Genomic DNA, 25,686 nt, shown 5'->3' with positions numbered 1-25,686 from the left:
GTTATTCTTTCCGATCAATCCATTGGGCTATTCCTATAAGTGTCACAAACAACCCTAGAGTTCGTAGTGAAATAACACCTTAAGACACAAATCAACCAAAACCCTAATGCCACCTAGATACTCCAATGTCACCTCAAGTATCCGCGGGTATGATTATACGATATGCATCACACAATCTCAGATTCATCTATTCAACCAACACAAAGAACTTCAAAGAGTGCCCCAAAGTTTCTACCGGAGAGTCAAGATGAAAACGTGTGCCAACCCCTATGCATAAGTTCACAAGGTCACTGAACCCGCAAGTTGATCACCAAAACATACATCAAGTAGATCACGTGAATATCCCATTGTCACCATAGATAAGCACATGCAAGACATACATCAAGTGTTCTCAAATCCTTAAAGACTCAATGCCATAAGATAACTTCAAAGGGAAAACTCAATTCATCACAAGGAGATAGAGGGGGAGAAACATCATAAGATCCAACTATAGTGGCAAAACTCGCGTTACATTAAGATCGTGCCATATCAAGAACACGAGAGAGAGAGAGAGAGATCAAACACATAGCAACTGGTAGATACCCTCAGCCCCGAGGGTGAACTACTCCCTCCTTGTCATGGAGAACGCCGGGATGATGAAGATGGCCAACGGTCATTATTCGCCCCTCCTCCGGCAGGGTGCCGGAACAGGGTCCCGATTGGTTTTTGGTGGCTACATAGGCTTGCGGCGGTGGAACTCCCGATCTAGGTTATGTTCTTGAAGTTTGGGGATATATAAGAGGTGTTGGCATCGGGAACAAGTTAGGGGGGTTCACAAGGCAGCCACGAAGTAGGGGGGCACCCTCCACCCTCGTGGTGGCCTCGGGACTCTTCTGGTCCATCTCTGATACTCTGTGGGCTTCTTCTGGTCCAACAACAACCTTCGTGAATTTTCAAGTCAATTGGACTCCATTTGGTATTCCTTTTCTGCGATACTCAAAAACAAGGAAAAAATAGAAACTGACACTGAGCTCTAGGTTAATAGGTTAGTCCCAAAAATCATATAAAATAGCATATAAATGCATATAAAACACCCTAGATGGATAATATAATAGCATGGAACAGTCAAAAATTATAGATACATTGGAGACGTATCAAGCATCCCCAAGCTTAATTCCTGCTCGTCCTCGAGTAGGTAAATGATAAAAATAGAATTTTTAATGTGGAATACTACGCAACATAATTATCAATGTAATTTTCTTTATTATGGAATCAATGTTTGATCCGCAAGATTCAAGAGAAGAGTTTAATATTGACATAAAAATAGTAATACTTCAAGCATACTAACAAAGTAATCATGTCTTCTCAAAATAACATGGCCAAAGAAAGTTCATCCCTACAAAATTGTCACACCCTAGTTTAGTTCAAGCATTAGAGTGTGCATCATGTTTAATTTCCTCCTAAATTTGAAATGGGGAAGACAGAACCCCCAACACCCCCCTGGAAACAACTAGGGTTTACTAAATTTATTTTCAATGAACCTGAAATGCCCTTCTAAAAAGTTCACCCTCTTTGTCTTGGGTTAGAACCTCTAGCAAAATTGGTGCACAATTTTCTAGGTCAACAGAAGGTCATTGAATTAAATCATAAGTATTTGATTTTGGGCATTTAAATGCTATAAAATAATTTAAATGCTCAAATAATTCTGGAAATAAATGTTTGTTGTTGGATATATTCTAAACAGAGCCCACAATTATTTTCAGGATTTTTGGAAACATTTAATATTTTTAATAAAGCCCAACAGTTGCAGAAATAATAATAAATAAGAAAAACAGAAAAAAGAGAGAGAGGGAAACCACCTGGGCCTTACCTGTGCTGGCCCAGCCCACCTGGCTCAGCCCAGCCGACTGGCCAGCGCCAGTCACCCCCTACCTCGCGCCAGGAGGCAGGGGCGCGTGCTCGCCGCGCGCCGGCCTCGCGCCGGCCACCTCCTGCTTCTGCCGACGCCCTGGAGACGTCCAGGGATGCCACGCCGACCCCCACGTCCCCCTCTCATCCTCCCTCACTCTCCCCCTCGTCTCCCTCACCCTCTCCCGCGATGGCCGAGCGCGTTCCTCACCGCCGTTCGCCGTAGACGTCACAAGAGCCACCCCCTCGCCTCTCTGACATGTCTAGAAGCTCCGCCACGACGCCCTCGCCCTCCCCACTGAGCCACGCTTTGCCGGAGGCCCTGCATCGCCGCCATCGGGCCGTCTTCAACCTCGGTACCCGCCGGACGCCGTTCATCGATTCGCCTCGCTCCGGTCGCCCCTGAGCCGACTGATCTGGTCATCGACCTCCCTGTGAGCTCTGCCGCTTTTCCCCTCTTCTTTCCCACGCGTTTGCACCCTCTAGGCCATAGTTCCACCATGGCCGAAGCTCGTCTCTGCTCGAGCTTGTCGCCGGCGTCGCTCCGGCGACCATTTGGTCATCCTGTGCTACGCAACATGCTTGCTGGATCTCGTAGTGCCTCGCTAGCGCCTCAGTTTTCGCGTTTGCACGCCGCAGCCCAAACCCCGCACATGGCCGAACTCCGACCGCCGCCTTGGAGCTCGTCGTCGTTGTTTCCGGCCACCATAGGCCCGGCCTCCACCACCACTAGATGCGCGCCTGCAAGAGCTCTCCGACGAGCCCAAGAACGGCCTCGCCCGTGCCCTGTGGGCGTTTTCCGAGCCGCGCCACCGTCTCGGGCCTCGCCGGCGTCGAGTCGCCGGCGGGTTTGACCTGCCGACCAGGGGTTTGACCCCGCTGACCGAGTTAACCCCCGGGTGGGCCTAGTTTGACCCCTCTGGGTCAATGACAAATGGGACCCGCCTGCTAATTAAGTAGGATTAGGACTAACTAAAAACTAGTTAGACTAATGACACTGACACGCGGGACCCACTGGTCAGGTTTGACCTGGACCGGGTCTGTTGACCTGCTGAGGTCAGCATGACGCAATGCTGACGCAGTAATGCATTTTCTGGATTTATTTTTATTTAGGAAATTCCAGAAAATGTTTAAAACTTCTAAAAATCATAGAAATTCAACCGTAACTCCAAATGAAATAATTTATATATGTAAAATTATCAGAAAAATTCAATCTATCCATCTGTAATGGTTTCATGCATGACAAAACAAGTTTACCTTGTTGTTTAAGCAGAATAAGGTAATGCACTAATAAGGCCATGTTTAATGAGCTAGTATTTGAATCTTTGATTCAAATGAGTTCATCCCCTTCTATTTTATCTTGCATTAGGCCAAGACACTTTCATCTTGCCATGTCATAGCATGCATCATATTGTTGCATATTGCCATGTGTTGATTATGCTCGGTGTGTCTTTCGTGGTAGGTTCTGCCTCCGAGGATAACCCCGAGTATCCGTCTGAAGGGCAGTACCCTACTACCTCTACAACAGGCAAGCAACCATTGATCATTCCGATACAACCCATGTTCTCGCTTCTTCTCTTGTTTACTGCATTAAGACATCGCGATTCAAACTGCTGTGTGCCACGGTAGTTGAACCCTTATCCTCTACATGACCTGCCATTGCCACAGTAACTAGATGAAACCCACTAGCATGGGTAGGAGTTGATTGAGCCATGTATGTGATTCCTAACTTGCTATGCCTGCTATGCTTAGAGTTGTGTCAGGTCTGGTTCATCTGGGTGATGGGCTAGAGTGATATGATTATGTCGATAATATGAGGAATGTGTTGAACATGTTTTGGTAAAGGTATCGATGAGAGGCCATGTAGGAGTAGATGGTGGGTTGTTTCATTGAGGCCGTCCATAAGAACTGAGATCTGTATGTGTGATTTAAGATGCAGTTACTACCGTACATTGGGCCCGAAACCAATGGACCCTCTCGCCTTCTTAATCACCCTAGTACTCTGTCCAGGAGTTGCAAATAGTTTCTGGTGTTTGTAGGTTATGTGTTGGCGGCCGTGCGTAGCGCTGACCCTAGGGGTGGGCTATGTTGCGGTAGATACACCGTGGCCGGGTATGCCGGGCGCCCGTTTGGCGTCTCGGGACCCTGTTCACATCGTTCGGGGCCGTATGTGGAAACCTCGGCCAGACTCCCTGCGGATGGAACCTGGATAGGCGATAAACCTGGACTAGAGACTTAAGTGTTTACGTACGCCGTGGCCGACACCCTCGCTGGGCTTCCGCTTGAAGGTTGCCGAGTACATGTCGTGTAAACGGCGGTAAGTGGTGAAAGCGTGTATGACAAAGTACACCCCTACAGGTTATAAAACTATTCGAATAGCCGCGTCCGCGGTAAAGGACTACTTGGTTGCCTATACAGTTCATAGACAAGTTAATGGATACTACTAAAAGACTCAAGATAAGTGTGAGTACCGAGGATGGCCCTCTCGTAGGATGACGAGGGAGGATCCCCGGTGGAGTATTGTGTTGGTGAGTAGTGGACTCATGTGCAAAAACTATTTTACTAGAGAAGTTCCGTAGGATAGCTTAGCCAAGAGTCAAAGCTGGCTTGCTGCAATAACCCCACCACCTTCTTGAGAATGAGCATGTATAGTAGGTTCTGATGTAAGACTTGCTGAGTACCTTGTACTCATGTTTGCTTATTTATTGTTTTCAGACGACAACACTGCCCCCTCCGATGGGTTTTATGTAGACCTTGATGTCGACGAGTGACTAGCCACCCAGGTGGTGATCCTGGCCATGGAGGGCCCTATGTAGATAGACAGGCTTCGAGAAGCCTTCTTTCTTTCTAGTGTCTGTACTCAGACTAGTTGCTTCCGCATGTGCTTGTATGATTGTATGACTTGAGTGTCGGGTCATGTGACCCCTATCTGTATGAACATGTTATGTATGGCTCTCTGGAGCCTTTAAATAAAGTACTTGAGTTGTAGATTTTTTTTGTGATGCCATGTTGTATGTACTCATATCGGGCATATTGTGTGTATGATTGAAATGCTTGGTATGAGTGGGATCCGACAATCTAGTTGTTTATCCTCGGCAGCGTTTCTTATGGGGAAATGTAGTCTAGTGTTCCTCGAGCCATAGTAGTCCGCTACAGCCCGGTTCACCGGAGTCCTGCTAGCCCAGCACTACTGTTCAGGACACTTGACTGGCCGGCATGTGTTTCACTTCGTTCCTATGTCTGTCCCTTCGGGGAAATGTCACGCGGTGACTTCCAGAGTCCTGCCTAGCCTGCTACAGCCCGGGTTCCCCGGAGTCCAGTTAGCCCAGTGCTACAACACGGAATCACTCGTTGATGACCGGCATGGTCGATGTGATTCATGTATGCCTGTCTCCATAGGTCTGTGCCGCTTTGGGTTCACGACTAGCCAGTCGGCCCGGGTTCTCTGTCATATGGATGCTAGCGACACTATCATATACGTGAGCCAAAAGGCGCAAACGGTCCCGGGCCATGGTAAGGCGACACCCGTGGGATACCGTGCGTGAGGCCGCAATGTGATATGAGGTGTTACCGGATAGATCGATGTGGCTTGGAATCGGGGTCCTGACAGCGTTGGCATCAGAGCCGGACTGCCTGTAGGTTCATTGAGCCAAACTGGTCGATGTCAAGTCTAGAAATGCTTTAGTTATATGTAGGGGAATTGATTGTGGAAGGGAACGTTAGGCTCTTTTACTCCTTTACCCTATGTCTCTGATCTGAGTCATTCTCTTCTCTTTCAACGTGGGCTAAGGACTAGGCTCTCTTCTTCTATCAGGTTCACGTGTTACTAATCCGTAGTAGCTTATAGGATTGTTGTTACAAGCCCCAGTTCAGTTTCTACTATTTTAGTATGTTGCTAATTGGATCAGAACCTTGATATGATGTTGTTGAGTGGTATTGCAGACTGTTGTGGATGTCTCAAATCTTTTTCTAAGCATTTACAGCTCTTATGCTGTCCAATTTTCCCTAGAAATTCTAATGTCTTTGCTTTGTGGTTGTGCTTTCAGATGGCCAACCGTGTTCAAAACCAAGTGGTTCGCCTGACCCGGTGCCTCGATGTGCCCGGTCATACTGCTATGTTAGTCCGGGTAATGATCGAGACGGGTTACCGTTGGTATCCCGAATACACCGTCGAAGAGCAATTCCGATACTTTAATCAAAGCCAATATTTCTGCACCGTCAGGATATTTCCTTCTTATCCTGGATCTACCGAGCCCCTTCACTGTTCCTATGGACTTGGGGTTACTGTTGAGATGGCTGTGCAGGATGCTGCCTATTCCATGAGGACCATCATGCGAGTCCGGACTGGCCTGCTTCGGAACACCGACTTCCGTTACATGCCAGCTTCACTTCCGGGAGCGCAAGGGTATCTTCAGGCTATCTATGCTGACTCCACTCAGGAGGAATCATTAACTCGTACCACTGCCGAGATGCTCGAAGATAAGGACCGAGAGAATCGGGCCATGAGGCTGGAGCTTTTCAATACCCATGCTGATCATTGGGCTACATTGACTCGGTTTGCACCTGTGGTGCAAGCTGGATGTATGGATACAAGGGATCTGTATCCTGTGAGATCTGCTTTGCCAAACATGGTGGATTGGCGTGATGTGGGAGGCATCACCCCACCCCGTGGTTCCCGCAGGCCACCATTTGTTGGTCCAAGACCTCATCCTAGTCCCTATGGTCCACAGGCTCCTCAGGACCGCCTGTTCCTGGATGATCACGTTGAACTTCCAGGCTATGGAGGTGACTTCTATGAGGACTACTACGGAGCTGTCTGAGTTAGTAGTAGTACCACTAGTATTGTAATAGTTGTATCTTCACTGTCCTGCGTGACTTGTGGAATATGACTTTGCGTGTAATCAATTCCGGAGTGTAGACAAATAATGTATAGGAGCTTGGAATGCCTCCGATGAGATGTAACTTCTTTCATCATAGTTGTACTGTAGCCTGGGCTTGTACTAAACTATGTATGATGTGTATGACCGTTGGTATATATATGGCAGTTTTATATTACGATGACATACGGATGAACATATCTGCATTCCGTGTTATCCATTACATTCTGCACTTCCTTGCTAAGTTTGAGCCATCCTTGTCTAAACCGTTGTCTTGTTTTCTCCTAGGATGGTCAACACTCGCAGCAACCCTGCTGCCTCGGAGCAGGGGGAAGCCAGTGCAGCTAGAGGTGAAAATCTGCCTCACCCGCCTTCTCTGGCCGAAGTAATGCTGGAGGCGGAAAGAAACAAGCGTGAGACTGACCGCCTGCTGGAGCGGATTGAGCAGAACACTGCACGCCACCTGCGAAATGACTTGGTGTCAATTAATGACTTTATCAAACTGTACCCACCAAAGTTTAACCATTCCGTCGAACCCCTCGACGCGGATGACTGGCTTCGCAGCATTACCCACAAGCTACGTTCTGCCAACGTAGCCGAAGCCGATAAGGTTACTTATGCTGCCTATCATCTTGAAGGCCCTGCTAGCCTTTGGTGGGAAAACTTCGAAGCTATGCGCCCGGTCGGCCAAATCACTACTTGGGCTGAATTCAGTGAGGCTTTCCGTGAGCATCACATTCTGGAAGGTCTCACGGATCGCAAGAGGGAGGAGTTCTGCAACTTCACCCAAGGAAGACTGACTGTGAATGCTTATAGTCGTGAATTTGGGAATCTGGCACGTTATGCCCCTAAAGAGGTATCTACTGACACTAAGAAGCAGGCAAGGTTCCGCAAGGGACTTAGCCCTGAGCTTCACCGCGATCTTCGTCTGCACGAGTGCACCTCCTTTCAAAAGTTGGTCAATAAAGCCATCAGTGCATAGACAGGCCAGACTAATTATGATGCTTCACGCAAGCACTCCCGTGATTTTGGCTCTTCATCTGGCTCTGGAGCTCAGAAGCGCCGGGTGTGGATCCCAAGCACGGCATTGCCACCCAGGTTCATTCCGAGGCCATCCTTTGAGGCGCCTCGTCCCAACCAGCAATTTGCACCGCCCAAGCCCTATGGTGGCCCCGCTGCTAATGCTGCTCCACGCCCCAATGTGGTGACATGCTTTAAGTGTGGAGAGCCGGGTCACTATAGCCGAGAGTGTCCCCAGAACAACAACCCCAATCAAACTAGAAAGTCCGTTGGCCGTGGTAAGCCCACGGGAAAAACATTCTACGCCAAGCCGGCCACCACTGCACGTGGCCATGTCAACTATGTTTCAGCCGAGGAGGCTCGTAAGGATCCCAACGTCGTCCTTGGTACGCCCCTTGTTAACTGCCATCCGGCATCTGTTCTTTTCGATACTGGAGCATCTCATTCATTCATATCTGAGAACTATGCTCGATTGCACAACACAACATTCTGTGACATGCCCTCTACCATGGAAATTCAAACCCCTAGTTCTAGATGGCAAACTTCTAGAGTAAGCCATGGGAACAAAATTCTTGTCGATAGACTTGTCTTCCTTGCATCCTTAATAGCTCTCAAGTCCTCGGACATAAACATCATCTTGGGTATGGACTGGATGTCAGCTCATTATCCTAAGATCGATTGTGCCACTAGAACCGTTCAACTTACTCACCCATCGGGGAAGAAAGTCAATGTCTTAACTCGAGTGGCCAAGCGCCTACTTTACTCCCTAAATGCCAACCCCCTTGCAGACCTTGAGGATGTTTCGGTAGTCCGAGACTTTCCGGATGTCTTTCCAGAAGAACTGCCAGGTGTTCCACCTGACAGGGATGTCGAGTTTGTGATAGACCTTGTTCCGGGAACCGTTCCAATTTCTAGAAAACCCTACAAGATGGCACCCTTAGAACTAGCCGAGCTTAAGAACCAACTCGATGAGTCCTTGAGAAAGGGTTTCATCCGTCCTAGTTCCTCTCCTTGGGATTGCCCCATCCTCTTCGTTAAGAAGAAGTATGGAATGGATCGAATGGTTGTGGATTACCGACCTGTCAACTTGGTCACCATCAAAAACAAATACCCGCTTCCTAGGATCAATGATATGTATGACCAGCTCGCTGGATCCTCGGTCTTCTCCAAGATGGATTTGAGGTTGGGCTACCATCAAATCAAAATCAGAAACGGGGACATTCCCAAAACGGCCTTTGTTACTCGCTATGGCCAATACGAGTACACCGTCATGTCCTTCGATTTAACCAATGCCCCAGCTACCTTCTCTCGGTTAATGAACTCGGTCTTCATGGAGTACTTGGATAAATTCGTCGTAGTATACCTCGATGACATACTCATCTACTCCAAGAATGAAGAGGAACATGCCGAACATCTAAGGCTGGTATTGATGAAACTTCGAGAGCATCGCCTTTATGCCAAATTCTCCAAGTGTGAATTTTGGTTTCCAAAAGTGACCTATCTAGGCCATGTAATCTCTGGTAAGGGTATTGCTGTCAATCCCGAGCGAGTTCAAGCCGTCCTTGATTGGACTCCACCTGAGACGGTTAAGCAAGTTCGGAGCTTCCTTGGCTTAGCGAGCTATTGCCGCCGCTTCGTCGAGAATTTCTCCAAGGTTGCTAAACCTCTAACTGAACTCCTCAAGAAAGATAAAAAGTTCGAGTGGACTCCACAGTGCGAGTTCAGCTTTCAGGAACTGAAAAGACGCCTGACATCTGCTCCGTACTGGTACCACCAGATTTCTCCAAGGACTTTATTATCTATTGCGACGCCTCGCGACAAGGACTAGGTTGCATACTCATGCAAGATCGTCAGGTAATTGCCTGTGCTTCACGGCAATTACATCCACATGAGGAAAATTATCCCACTCATGATCTAGAGCTGGCAGCTGTAGTCCACGCACTTAAAACATGGCGACATTACCTCCTCGGTAATCGTTGCGAGATCTTCACCGATCACCAAAGTTTGAAATATATCTTCACCCAACCAGATTTGAATCTCAGTCAAAGACTTTGGGTTGAGTTGATCTCGGATTACGACTTAGGAATAACTTACACCCCGGGCAAAGCCAATGTCATGGCTGATGCGCTAAGCCATAAGTCCTATTGTAACAACCTGATGTTACAACAAAGTCAACCACTTCTCCATGAGGAATTTCGTAAGCTTAATCTTCACATTGTTCCTCGAGGATTCCTATCTACCCTGGTGGCGAAACCTACCCTTACGGATCAGATCATCAAGGCACAGAAGGTAGATCCGGGAATCTCCCGTATTAAGAGAAACATTAAGAAAGGAGTCGCGAATTGTTTCTCCATTGATGATCAAGGTGTCGTATACTTTGGAAATCGCCTAGTGGTTCCAAAGGCACGAAACCTGAGGCGGCTGATCCTTAAGGAAGCTCATGAATCCCCTCTCACCATTCATCCCGGTAGTACTAAAATGTATCAAGACCTACGCCGGAGGTTTTGGTGGACTAGGATGAAGAGAGAAATCGCTCAATACATTGCTAATTGCGAAGTTTGTCGTCGTGTTAAAGCAGAGCATCAACGGCCTGCTGGCACCCTTCAGCCTTTGGCTATTCCTGAATGGAAATGGGATAAAATCAGTATGGATTTCATCACTGGGTTTCCCAGGACCAAGAGAGGGAATAATGCCATCTTCGTCGTGATCGACCGACTTTCCAAAGTAGCCCATTTCCTACCTGTTCGTGAGAGTATCACCGCTAGCCAGCTAGCCGAATTATACATCTCCCGAATAGTGTCTCTTCATGGTGTCCCATTGGAAATTAACTCAGACCGTGGGAGTCTCTTCACCTCTCGATTTTGGGAAAGTTTCCAAAATGCTATGGGGACTCATCTCTCTTTTAGCACCGCCTTCCATCCTCAGTCAAGTGGTCAAGTAGAGCGAGTCAATCAAATTCTGGAAGATATGCTCCAAGCTTCTGTTATCTCGTTCGGAATGAGTTGGGATAAATGCCTCCCATTCGTGGAGTTTGCTTATAACAATAGTTATCAAGCTAGCTTGGGCAAAGCTCCTTTCGAAGTTCTCTACGGACGAAAATGTCGAACGCCTCTTAACTGGTCAGAAACCGGGGAAAGACAACTCTTTGGCCCGGATATGATTCAGGAAGCAGAAGAGCAGGTTCGCGTTATTCGTGAGAAATTGAAAACAGCCCAATCTCGTCAAAAGAGTCAATATGATTGTAAACATAAGCCTATGACTTATGGAGTTGACGAGAAGGCTTACCTTCGGGTTACTCCGTTAAAGGGAACCCATCATTTCGGTATCAAAGGCAAATTGGCTCCTTGTTACATTGGACCCTTTCGCATTCTTGCCAAACGAGGAGAAGTTGCCTACCAATTGGAACTACCTCCGCATCTTGCCAGAGTTCACGATGTCTTCCACGTTTCACAACTTAGGCGTTGCTTCGCAGATCCTATCCGTGGAGTGGACCACGAAACTCTTGATCTACAAGATAACCTCTTCTATCGGGAATATCCCGTTCATATCCTTGATCAAGCCGAGCGTACCACTCGACATCGTAATATCAAGTTTCTCAAGGTTCAATGGTCACACCACTCCGAGAAAGAAGCCACTTGGGAAAGGGAGGATCGTCTTCGACTCAAGTACCCCACCTTCTTCCCGGAGGATCCTAAATCTCGGGACGAGATTCTTTTGAGTGGGGGTGAGTTGTCACACCCTAGTTTAGTTCAAGCATTAGAGTGTGCATCATGTTTAATTTCCTCCTAAATTTGAAATGGGGAAGACAGAACCCCCAGCACCACCCCTGGAAACAACTAGGGTTTACTAAATTTATTTTCAATGAACCTGAAATGCCCTTCTAAAAAGTTCACCCTCTTTGTCTTGGGTTAGAACCTCTGGCAAAATTGGTGCACAATTTTCTAGGTCAACAGAAGGTCATTGAATTAAATCATAAGTATTTGATTTTGGGCATTTAAATGCTATAAAATAATTTAAATGCTCAAACAATTCTGGAAATGAATGTTTGCTGTTGGATATATTCTAAATAGAGCCCACAATTATTTTCAGGATTTTTGGAAACGTTTTAGTATTTTTAATAAAGCCCAACAGTTGCAGAAATAATAATAAATAAGAAAAACAGAAAAAAAGAGAGAGAGGGAAACCACCTGGGCCTTACCTGTGCTGGCCCAGCGCACCTGGCTCGGCCCAGCCGACTGGCCAGCGCCAGTCACCCCCTACCTCGCGCCAGGAGGCAGGGGCGCATGCTCGCTGCGCGCCGGCCACGCGCCGGCCACCTCCTGCTTCTGCCGACGCCCCGGAGACGTCCAGGGATGCCACGCCGATCCCCACGTCCCCCTCTCATCCTCCCTCACTCCCCCCCTCGTCTCCCTCACCCTCTCCCGCGATGGCCGAGCACGTTCCTCGCCACCGTTCGCCGTAGACATCACAAGAGCCACCCCCTCGCCTCTCTGACATGTCCAGAAGCTCCGCCGCGACGCCCTCGCCCTTCCCACCGAGCCACGCTTCACCGGAGGCCCTGCATCGCCGCCATCGGGCCGTCTTCAACCTCGGTACCCGCCGGACGCCGTTCATCGATTCGCCTCGCTCCAGTCGCCCCCGAGCCCACTGATCTGCTCATCGACCTCCCTGTGAGCTCCGCCGCTTTTCCCCTCTTCTTTCCCACGCGTTTGCACTCTCTAGGCCATAGTTCCACCATGGCCGAAGCTTGTCTCTGCTCGAGCTTGTCGCCGGTGTCGCTCCGGCGACCATTTGGTCATTCCGTGCTACGCAACATGCTTGCCGCATCGCGTAGTGCCTCGCTAGCGCCTCAGTTTCCGCGTTTGCACGCCGCAGCCCAAACCCCGCACATGGCCGAACTCCGGCCGCCGCCTTGGAGCTCGCTGTCGTCGTCTCCGGCCACCATAGGCCCGGCCTCCACCACCACTAGATGCGCGCCTGCAAGAGCTCTCCAACGAGCCCAAGAACGGCCTCGCCCGTGCCCTGTGGGCATTTTCCGAGCCGCGCCACCGTCTCAGGCCTCGCCGGCGTCGAGTCGCCGGTGGGTTTGACCTGCCGACCAGGGGTTTGACCCCGCTGACCGAGTTAACCCCCGGGTTGGCCCAGTTTGACCCCTCTGGGTCAATGACAAATGGAACCCACCTGCTAATTAAGTAGGATTAGGACTAACTAAAAACTAGTTAGACTAATGACACTGACACGCGGGACCCACTGGTCAGGTTTGACCTGGACCGGGTCTGTTGACCTGTTGAGGTCAGCATGACGCAATGTTGATGCAGAAATGCATTTTCTGGATTTATTTTTATTCAGGAAATTCCAGAAAATGTTTAAAACTTCTAAAAATCATAGAAATTCAACCATAACTCCAAATGAAGTAATTTATATATGTAAAATTATCAGAAAAATTCAATCTATCCATCTGTAATGGTTTCATGCATGACAAAACAAGTTTACCTTGCTGTTTAAACAGAATAAGGTAATGCACTAATAAGGCCATGTTTAATGAGCTAGTATTTGAATCTTTGATTCAAATGAGTTCATCCCCTTCTGTTTTATCTTGCATTAGGCCAAGACACTTTCATCTTGCCATGTCATAGCATGCATCATATTGTTGCATATTGCCATGTGTTGATTATGCTTGGTGTGTCTTTCGTGGTAGGTTCTGCCTCCGAGGATAACCCCGAGTATCCGTCTGAAGGGCAGTACCCTACTACCTCTACAACAGGCAAGCAACCATTGATCATTCCGATACAACCCATGTTCTCGCTTCTTCTCTTGTTTACTGCATTAAGACATCGCGATTCAAACTGCTGTGTGCCACGGTAGTTGAACCCTTATCCTCTGCATGACCTGTCATTGCCACAGTAACTAGATGAAACCCACTAGCATGGGTAGGAGTTGATTGAGCCATGTATGTGATTCCTACCTTGCTATGCCTGCTATGCTTAGAGTTGTGTTAGGTCTGGTTCATCTGGGTGATGGGCTAGAGTGATATGATTATGTCGATAATATGAGGAATGTGTTGAACATGTTTTGGTAAAGGTATCGATGAGAGGCCATGTAGGAGTACATGGTGGGTTGTTTCATTGAGGCCGTCCATAAGAACTGAGATCTGTATGTGTGATTTAAGATGCAGTTACTTCCGTACATTGGACCCGAAACCAATGGACCCTCTCGTCTTCTTAATCACCCTAGTACTCTGTCCAGGAGTTGCAAATAGTTTCTGGTGTTTGTAGGTTATGTGTTGGCGGCCGTGCGTAGCGCTGACCCTAGGGGTGGGCTATGTTGCGGTAGATACACCGTGGCCGGGTATGCCGGGCCCGTTTGGTGTCTCGGGAACCCTGTTCACATCGTTCGGGGCCGTATGTGGAAACCTCGGCCGGACTCCCTGCGGATGGAACCTGGATAGGCGATAAACCTGGACTAGAGACTTAAGTGTTTAGTAGGCCGTGGCCGACACCCTCGCTGGGCTTCCGCTTGAAGGTTGCCGAGTACATGTCGTGTAAACGACGGTAAGTGGTGAAAGCGTGTATGATGAAGTACACCCCTGCAGGGTATAAAACTATTCGAATAGCCGCGTCCGCGGTAAAGGACTACTTGGTTGCCTATATAGTTCATAGACAAGTTAATGGATAGTACTAAAAGAATCAAGATAAGTGTGAGTACCGAAGATGGCCCTCTCGTAGGATGACGAGGGAGGATCCCCGGTGGAGTATTGTGTTGGTGAGTAGTCGACTCGTGTGCGAAAACTATTTTACTAGAGAAGTTCCGTAGGATAGCTTAGCCAAGAGTCAAAGCTGGCTTGCTGCAATAACCCCACCACCTTCTTGAGAATAAGCATGTATAGTAGGTTCTGATGTAAGACTTGCTGAGTACCTTGTACTCATGTTTGCTTATTTATTGTTTTCAGACGACAACACTGCCCCATCCGATGAGTTTTCTGTAGACCTTAATGTCGACGAGTGACTAGCCACCCAGGTGGTGATCCTGGCCATGGAGGTCCCTATGTAGATAGACAGGCTTCGAGAAGCCTTCTTTCTTTCTAGTGTCTGTACTCAGACTAGTTGCTTCCGCATGTGCTTGTATGATTGTATGACTTGAGTGTCGGGTCATGTGACCCCTATCTGTATGAACATGTTATGTATGGCTCTCTGGAGCCTTTAAATAAAGTACTTGAGTTGTAGAGTTTTGTTGTGATGCCATGTTGTATGTACTCATCTCGGGCATATTGTGGGTATGATTGAAATGCTTGGTATGAGTGGGATCTGACAATCTAGTTGTTTATCCTTGGCAGCCTTTCTTATGGGGAAATGTAGTCTAGTGTTCCTCGAGCCATAGTAGTCCGCTACAGCCCGGTTCACCGGAGTCATGCTAGCCCAGCACTACTGTTCAGGACACTTGACTGGCCGACATGTGTTTCACTTCGTTCCTATGTCTGTCCCTTCAGGGAAATGTCACGCGGTGACTTCCAGAGTCCTGCCTAGCCTGCTACAGCCTGGGTTCCCCGGAGTCCTGTTAGCCCAGTGCTACAGCCCGGAATCACTCGCTGATGACCGACATGCTCGATGTGATTCATGTATGCCTGTCTCCATAGGTCTGTGCCGCTTTGGGTTCACGACTAGCCATGTTGGCCCGGGTTCTCTGTCATATGGATGCTAGCGACACTATCATATACGCAAAGTGATATGAGGTGTTACTGGCTAGATCGATGTGGCTTGGAATCGGGGTCCTGACAAAAATCATATAGTTTGTCTATGCTCCATCTTCGTCACACAAAACATTTAAATCATGCACAACCCTGATGACAAGCCAAGCAATTTTTTCATACTTTAGAATTTTCAAACTTTTTCAACTTTCACGCAATACAGAGCGTGAGCCATGGACATAGCATTATAGGTGGAATATAATTGTGGTTGTGGAGAAGACAAAAAGGAGGAAGATGATCTCACATCAACTAGGCGTATTAATGGGCTATGGAGATGCCCATCAATAGAAGTGAGTAGGGATTTCCATGCAACGGATGCAGTAGAGCTATAAATGTATGAAATCTCAACAAAAGAAACCGAATGGGTGTGCATCCCACTTGCTTTCTCATGAAAACCTAGGGCATTTGAGGAAGACCATCCTTGGAATATACAAGCCAAGTTCTATAATGAAAAATTCCTACTAATATATGAAAGTGACAAAATAAGAGACTCTTTATCATGAAGATCATGGTGCTACTTTGAAGCACAAGTGTGGTAAAAGGATAGTAGCATTTCCCTTCTCTTTTTTCTCTCATTTTTTTTTGTTTTTTGGCCTTTATCTTTTTTTTATTTCCTCACATGGGAAAATGCTCTAATAATGAAGATCATCACACTTTTATTTACTTACAACTCAAGGATTACAACTCGATACTTAGAACAAAATATGACTCTATATGAATGCCTCCGGTGGTGTACCGGGATGTGCAATGACTCAAGAGTGACATGGATGAAAGAATTGTTGGGGAACGTAGTAATTTCAAAATTTTCCTACGCACGCACAAGATCATGGTGATGCATAGCAACGAGAGGGGAGAGTGTGATCTACGTACCCTCGTAGGCCGACAGCGGAAGCGTTATGACAACGCGGTTGATGTAGTCGTACGTCTTCACGGCCTGACCGATCAAGCACCGAAACTACGTCACCTCTGAGTTCTAGCACATGTTTAGCTCGATGACGATCCCCGGACTCCGATCCAGCAAAGTGTCGGGGAAGAGTTCCGTCAGCACGACGGCGTGGTGAAGATCTTGAAGTTCTACTGTTGTAGGGCTTCGCCTAAGCACCACTACAATATTATCGAGGACTATGGTGGAAGGGGGCACCGCACACGGCTAAGAGAACGATCTTAGAGATCAACTTGTGTGTCTAGGGGTGCCCCCTGTCCCCGTATATAAAGGAGCCAAGGGGGGTGCGGCCGGCCCTAGGAGGAGGCGCGCAGGAGGAGTCCTACTCCTACCAGGAGTAGGACTCCCCCCTTTCCCTAGTTGGATTAGGACTTGGGGAAGAAGGAAGGGAGGGAAGAAAGGAAAGGGGGGGGGGCGTCGCCCCCCTCCTTGTCCAATTCGGACTTGGGGGGGAGGGGCGCGCGGCAGCCCCTAGGCCTCCTCTCCTCTTTATGTCTCGACCATTTCGAGACTCCTCGTCATGTCCGTGATCATATCCGGTACTCCGAACTAACTTCGGTACATCAAAATATATAAACTCATAATGAAACTGTCATCGTAACGTTAAGCGTGCGGACCCTACGGGTTCGAGAACAATGTAGACATGACCAAGACATGTCTCCGGTCAATAACCAATAGCGGAACCTGGATGCTCATATTGGCTCCCACATATTCTACGAAGATCTTTTATCGGTCAGACCGCATAACAACATACTTTGTTCCCTTTGTCATCGGTATGTTACTTGCCCGAGATTCGATCGTCGGTATCTCAATACCTAGTTCAATCTCGTTACTGGCAAGTCTCTTTACTCGTTTCGTAATACATCATCTCACAACTAACTCATTAGTTGTAATGCTGGCAAGGCTTATGTGATGTGCATTACCGAGAGGGGCCAGAGATACCTCTCCGACAATCGGAGTGAAAAATCCTAATCTTGAAATACGCCAACCCAACATGTACCTTTGGAGACACCTGTAGAGCTCCTTTATAATCACCCAGTTACTTGTGACGTTTGGTAGCGCACAAAGTGTTCCTCCGGCAAACGGGAGTTGCATAATCTCATAGTCATAGGAACATGTATAAGTCATGAAGAAAGCAATAGCAACATACTAAACGATCGGGTGCTAAGCTAATGGAATGGGTCATGTCAATCACATCATTCTCCTAATAATGTGATCCCGTTAATCAAATGACAACACACGTCTATGGTTAGGAAACATAACCATCTTTGATTGACGAGCTAGTCAAGTAGAGGCATATTAGTGACGTTTAGTTTGTCTATGTATTCACACAAGTATTATGTTTCCGGATAATACAATTCTAGCATGAACAATAAACATTTATCATGATATAAGGAAATAAAATAATAACTTCATTATTGCCTCTGGGGCATATTTCCTTCAGTCTCCCACTTGCACTAGAGTCAATAATCTAGATTACACAGTAATGATTCTAACACCCATGGAGCATTGGTGCTGATCATGTTTTGCTCGTGGAAGAGGCTTAGTCAATGGGTCTGCTACATTCAGATCCGTATGTATCTTGCAAATCTCTATGTCTACCACCTGGACTAGATCCCGGATGGAATTGAAGCGTCTCTTGATGTGCTTGGTTCTCTTGTGAAATCTGGATTCCTTTGCCATGGCAATTGCACCAGTATTGTCACAAAAGATTTTCATTGGACCCGATGCACTAGGTATGACACCTAGATCGGATATGAACTCCTTCATCCAGACTCCTTCGTTTACTGCTTCTGAAGCAGCTATGTACTCCGCTTCACATGTAGATCCCGCCACAATGCTTTGTTCAGAACTGCACCAGCTGACAGCTCCACCGTTTAATGTAAACACGTATCCGGTTTGCGATTTAGAATCGTCCGGATCAGTGTCAAAGCTTGCATCAACGTAACCATTTACGATGAGCTCTTTGTCACCTCCATATATGAGAAACATATCCTTAGTCCTTTTCAGGTATTTTAGGATGTTCTTGACCGCTGTCCAGTGATACACTCCTGGATTACTTTGGTACCTCCCTGCTAGACTTATAGCAAGACACACATCAGGTCTGGTACACAGCATTGCATACATGATAAAGCCTATGGCTGAAGCATAGGGAACATCTTTAATTTTCTCTCTATCTTCTGCATTGGTCGGGCATTGAGTCTTACTCAATTTCACACCTTGTAACACAGGCAAGAATCCTTTCTTTGCTTGATCCATTTTGAACTTCTTCAAAAATTTGTCAAGGTATGTGCTTTGTGAAAGTCTAATTAAGCGTCTTGATCTATCTCTATAGATCTTAATGCCCAATATGTAAGCAGCTTCACCGAGGTCTTTCATTGAAAAACTCTTATTCAAGTATCCCTTTATGCTATCAAGAAATTCTATATCATTTCCGATTAGTAATATGTCATCTACATATAATATCAGAAACGCTACAGAGCTCCCACTCACTTTCTTGTAAATACAGGCTTCTCCAAAAGTCTGTACAAAACCAAATGCTTTGATCACATTATCAAAGCGTTTATTCCAACTCCGAGAGGCTTGCACCAGTCCATAAATGGATCACGGGAGCTTGCACATTTTGTTAGATCCCTTTGGATCGACAAAACCTTCCGGCAGCATCATATACAACTCTTCTTCCAGAAATCCATTCAGGAATGCAGTTTTGACATCCATCTGCCAAATTTCATAATCATAAAATGCGGCAATTGCTAACATGATTCGGACAAACTTAAGCATCGCTATGGGTGAGAAGGTCTCATCGTAGTCAATCCCTTGAACTTGTCGAAAACCTTGTGCGACAAGTCGAGCTTTGTAGACAGTAACATTACCGTCAGCGTCAGTCTTCTTCTTGAAGATCCATTTATTCTCAATTGCTTGCCGGTCTTTTGGCAAGTCAACCAAATTCCACACTTTGTTCTCATACATGGATCCCATCTCAGATTTCATGGCTTCAAGCCATTTTGTGGAATCTGGGCTCACCATCGCTTCTCCATAGTTCGTAGGTTCATCATGATCTAGTAGCATGACTTCTAGGACAGGATTACCGTACCACTCTGGTGCGGATATTACTCTGGTTGATCTATGAGGTTCAGTAGTATCTTGTTCTGAAGTTTCATGATCATCATCATTAGCTTCCTCACTAATTGGTGTAGGTGTCACAGAAACCGGTTTCTGTGATGTACTACTTTCCAATAAGGGAGCAGGTACAGTTGCCTCATCAAGTCTACTTTCCTCCCACTCACTTCTTTCGAGAGAAACTCCTTCTCTAGAAAGTTTCCGAATTTAGCAACGAAAGTCTTCCCTTCGGATCTGTGATAGAAGGTGTATCCAATAGTTTCCTTTGGATATCCTATGAAGACACATTTCTCTAATTTGGGTTCGAGATTATCAGGTTGAAGCTTTTTCACATAAGCATCGCAGCCCCAAACTTTCAGAAACGACAGCTTTGGTTTCTTGCCAAACCACTGTTCATAAGGCGTCGTCTCAACGGATTTTGATGGTGCCCTATTTAACGTGAATGCGGCCGTCTCTAAAGCATAACCCCAAAACGATAGCGGTAAATCAGTAAGAGACATCATAGATCGCACCATATCAAGCAAAGTACAATTACGACGTTCGGACACACCATTACGCTGTGGTGTTCCGGGTGGCGTGAGTTGCGAAACTATTCCGCATTGTTTCAAATGTACACCAAACTCGTAACTCAAATATTCTCCTCCACGATAAGATCGTAGGAATTTTATTTTCTTGTTACGATGATTTTCAACTTCACTCTGAAATTCTTTGAACTTTTCAAATGTCTCAGACTTATGTTTCATTAAGTAGATATACCCATATCTGCTTAAGTCATCTGTGAAGGTGAGAAAATAACGATATCCGCCACGAGCCTCAACATTCATCGGACCACATACATCTGTATGTATGATTTCCAACAAATCTGTTGCTCTCTCCATAGTACCGGAGAACAGTGTTTTTGTCATCTTACCCATAAGGCACGGTTCGCAAATACCAAGTGATTCATAATCAAGTGGTTCAAAAAGTCCATTAGTATGGAGTTTCTTCATGCGCTTTAGACCGATATGACCTAAACGGCAGTGCCACAAATAAGTTGCACTATCATTATCAACTCTGCATCTTTATGCTTCAACATTATGAATGTGTGTGTCACTACTATCGAGATTTAATAATAATAAACCATTCTTCATGGGTGCATGACCATAAAAGATTTTACTTATATAAATAGAACAACCATTATTCTCTGATTTAAATGAATAACCGTCTCGCATCAAACAAGATCCAGATATAATGTTCATGCTCAACGCTGGCACCAAATAACAATTATTTAGGTCTAATACTAATCCCGAAGGTAGATGTAGAGGTAGCGTGCCGACCGCGATCACATCGACTTTGGAACCATTTCCCATGCGCATCGTCACCTCGTCCTTAGCCAATCTTCGCTTAATCCGTAGTCCCTGTTTCGAGTTGCAAATGTTAGCAACAGAACTAGTATCAAATACCCAGGTGCTACTACGAGCATTAGTAAGGTACACATCAATAACATGTATATCGCATATACCTTTGTTCACCTAGCCATCCTTCTTATCCGCCAAATACTTGGGGCAGTTCCGCTTCCGTTGACCAGTCTGCTTGCAGTAGAAGCACTCAGTTTCAGGCTTAGGTCCAGATTTGGGTTTCTTCTCTTGGGCACCAACTTGCTTGCTGTTCTTTTTGAAGTTCCCCTTCTTCTTCCCTTTGCCCTTTTTCTTGAAACTAGTGGTCTTGTTGACCATCAACACTTGATGCTCCTTCTTGATTTCTACCTCCACAGCTTTCAGCATTGCGAAGAGCTCGGGAATAGTCTTATTCATCCCTTGCATATTATAGTTCATCACAAAGCTCTTGTAGCTAGGTGGCAGTGATTGGAGAATTCTGTCAATGACGCAATCATCTGGAAGATTAACTCCAAATTGAATCAAGTGATTATTATACCCAGACATTTTGAGTATATGCTCACTGACAGAACTGTTCTCCTCCATCTTGCAGCTATAGAACTTATTAGAGACTTCATATCTCTCAATCCAGGCATTTGCTTGAAATATTAACTTCAACTCCTGGAACATCTCATATGCACCATGACGTTCAAAACGTTGTTGAAGTCCCGATTCGAAGCCGTAAAGCATGGCACACTGAACTATCGAGTAGTCATCAGCTTTGCTCTGCCAGACATTCATAACATCTGGTGTTGCTCCAGCAGCAGGCCTGGCACCCAGCGGTGCATCCAGGACGTAATTCTTCTGTGCAGCAATGAGGATAATCCTTAAGTTACCAACCCAGTCCGTGTAATTGCTACCATCATCTTTCAACTTTGCTTTCTCAAGGAACGCATTAAAATTCAACGGAACAATGGCACGGGCCATCTATCTACAATCAAACATAAACAAGCAAGATTCTATCAGGTACTAAGTTCATGATAAATTTAAGTTCAATTAATCATATTACTAAAGAACTCCCACTTAGATAGACAACCCTCTAATCCTCTAAGTGATCACGTGATCAAAATCAACTAAACCATGTCCGATCATCACGTGAGATGGAGTAGTTTTATTGGTGAACATCACTATGTTGATCATATCTACTATATGATTCACGCTCGACCTTTCGTTCTCCATGTTCCGAGGCCATATCTGTATATGCTTGGCTCGTCAAGTATAACCTGAGTATTCCGCGTGTGCAACTGTTTTAAACCCGTTGTATTTGAACGTAGAGCCTATCACACCCGATCATCACGTGGTGTCTCAGCACGAAGGACTTTCGCAACGGTGCATACTCAGGGAGAACACTTCTTGATAATTAGTGAGAGACCATCTTAAAATGCTACCGTCAATCAAAGCAAGATAAGATGTATAAAAGATAAACATCACATGCAATCAATATAAGTGATATGATATGTCCATCATCATCTTGTGCTTGTGATCTCCATCTTCGAAGCATCGTCATGATCACCATCGTCACCGGCGCGACACCTTGATCATCATCGTAGCATCGTTGTCGTCTTGCCAAACTTATGCTTCCACGACTATCACTACCGCTTAGTGGTAAAGTAAAGCATTACAGCGCAATTGCATTGCATACAATAAAGCGACAACCATATGGCTCCTGCCAGTTGCCGATAACTCAGCTACAAAACATGATCATCTCATACAATAAAATTTACCATCATGTCTTGACCATATCACATCACAACATGCCCTGCAAAAACAAGTTAGACGTCCTCTACTTTGTTGTTGCCTGTTTTACGTGGCTGCTACGGGCTTAGCAAGAACCGTTCTTACCTACGCATCAAAACCACAACGATAGTTTGTCAAGTTGGTGCTGTTTTAACCTTCGCAAGGACTGGGCTTAGCCACACTTGGTTCAACTAAAGTTGGAGAAACTGACACCCGCTAGCAACCTTTGTGCAAAGCACGTCGGGAGAACCGGCCTCGCGTAAGCGTACGCGTAATGTCGGTTCGGGCCGCTTCGTCCAACAATACCGCCGAACCAAAGTATTACATGCTGGTAAGCAGTATGACTTATATCGCCCACAACTCACTTGTGTTCTACTCGTGCATATAACATCAACACATAAAACCTAGGCTCAGATGCCACTGTTGGGGAACATAGTAATTTCAAAATTTTCCTACGCACACACAAGATCATGGTGATGCATAGCAACGAGAGGGGAGAGTGTGATCTACGTACCCTCGTACACTGACAGCGGAAGCGTTATGACAACGCGGTTGATGTAGTCGTACGTCTTCACGGCCCGACCGATCAAGCACCGAAACTACGGCACCTCCGAGTTCTAGCACATGTTCAGCTCGATGACGATCCTCGGACTCCGATCCAGCAAAGTGTCGGGGAAGAGTTCCGTCAGCATGACGGCGTGGTGACGATCTTGATATTCTACTATTGCAGGGCTTCGCCTAAGCACCACTACAATATTATCGAGGACTATGGTCGACGGAGGCACCACACACGGCTAAGAGAACGATCTTAGAGATCAACTTGTGTGTCTAGGGGTGTCCCCTGCCCCCATATATAAAGGAGCCAAGGGGGGTGCGGCCGGCCCTATGAGGAACCGCGCAGGAGGAGTCCTACTCCTACCGGGAGTAGGACTCCCCCCCTTTCCCTAGTTGGATTAGGACTTGGGGAAGAAGGAAGAGAGGGAAGAAAGGAAAGCGGGGGCGCCGCCCCCCCTCCTTGTCCCATTCCGACATGGGGGGGGGGAGGGGCGCGCGGCAGCCCCTAGGCCTCCTCTCCTCTTCCTCCACTAGGCCCATTCAGGCCCATTAGGTTACCGGGGGGTTCCGGTAACCTCCCGGTACTCCAGTAAAATGCCGATTTCACCCGGAACACTTCCGATGTCCAAACATAGGCTTCCAATATATCAATATTTATGTCTCGACCATTTCGATACTCCTCGTCATGTCCGTGATCATATCTGGGACTCCGAACTAACTTCGGTACATCAAAATATATAAACTCATAATGAAACTGTCATCGTAACGTTAAGCGTGCGGACCCTACGGGTTCGAGAACAATGTAGACATGACCGAGACATGTCTCTGGCCAATAACCAATAGCGGAACCTGGATGCTCATATTGGCTCCCACATATTCTACGAAGATCTTTTATCGGTCAGACCAAATAACAACATACTTTGTTCCCTTTGTCATCGGTATGTTACTTGCCCGAGATTCGATCGTCGGTATCTCAACACCTAGTTCAATCTCGTTACTGGCAAGTCTCTTTACTCATTTCGTAATACATCATCTCACAACTAACTCATTAGTTGCAATGCTCGCAAGGCTTATGTGATGTGCATTACCGAGAGGGCCCAGAGATACCTTTTCGACAATTGGAGTGACAAATCCTAATCTCGAAATACGCCAACCCAACATGTACCTTTGGAGACACCTGTAGAGCTCCTTTATAATCATCCAGTTACGTTGTGACGTTTGGTAGCACACAAAGTGTTCCTCCGGCAAACGGGAGTTGCATAATCTCATAGTCATAGGAACATGTATAAGTCATGAAGAAAGCAATAGCAACATACTAAACGATTGGGTGCTAAGCTAATGGAATGGGTCATGTCAATCACATCATTCTCCTAATAATGTGATCCCGTTAATCAAATGACAACACATGTCCATGGTTAGGAAACATAACCATCTTTGATTAACGAGCTAGTCAAGTAGAGGCATACTAGTGACGTTTAGTTTGTCTATGTATTCACACAAGTATTATGTTTCCGGATAATACAATTCTAGCATGAACAATAAACATTTATCATGATATAAGGAAATAAAATAATAACTTTATTATTGCCTCTAGGGCATATTTCCTTCAAGAATTATGATCGGTGGCTTTGCCACAAATACAATGTCAACTACATGATCATGCAAGGCAATATGACAATGATGAAGAGTATCATAATAAACGAAACGATGGAAAGTTGCATGGCCATATATCTCGAAATGTCTATGGAAATGTCATAAAAGATAGGTATGGTGGCTGTTTTGAGGAAGGTAAATGGTGGGTTTAATGTACTGGCGAAAGTTGCGCGGTACTAGAGAGGCTAGCAATGGTGGAAGGGTGAGAGTGCGTATAATCCATGGACTCAACATTAGTCATAAAGAACTCACATACTTATTTCAAAAATCTACAAGACATCAAAACCAAGTACTATGCGCATGCTCCTAGGGGAATAGATTGGTAGGAAAAGACCATCGCTCGTCCCCGACCGCCACTCATAAGGAAGACAATCAAAGAAACACTTCATGCTTCAAATTTGTTACACAACGGTTACCATACGTGCATGCTACGAGACTTGCAAACCTCAACACAAGTATTTCTTAAGTTCACAACTACTCAACTAGCATGACTCTAATATCACAATCTTCATATCTCAAAACAATCATAAAGAATCAAACTTCTCATAGTATTTAATGCATTTTATATGAAAGTTTTTATTATATCCCTCTTGGATGCCTATCATATTAGGACTAAATTCATAACCAAAGCAAACTACCATGCTATTTAGAGACTCTCAAAATGATATAAGTGAAGCATGAGAGTTCAACAACAGACTACTCCAAAAGATATAAGTGAAGATCAATGAGTAGTTG

The sequence above is a fragment of the Triticum urartu genome, chromosome 7, assembly GCF_003073215.2.
Source record: "Triticum urartu cultivar G1812 chromosome 7, Tu2.1, whole genome shotgun sequence".
Taxonomy (NCBI): domain Eukaryota; kingdom Viridiplantae; phylum Streptophyta; class Magnoliopsida; order Poales; family Poaceae; genus Triticum; species Triticum urartu.
The sequence above is the reverse complement of the archived record's forward strand: the minus strand, read 5'-3'. Positions refer to the sequence as shown.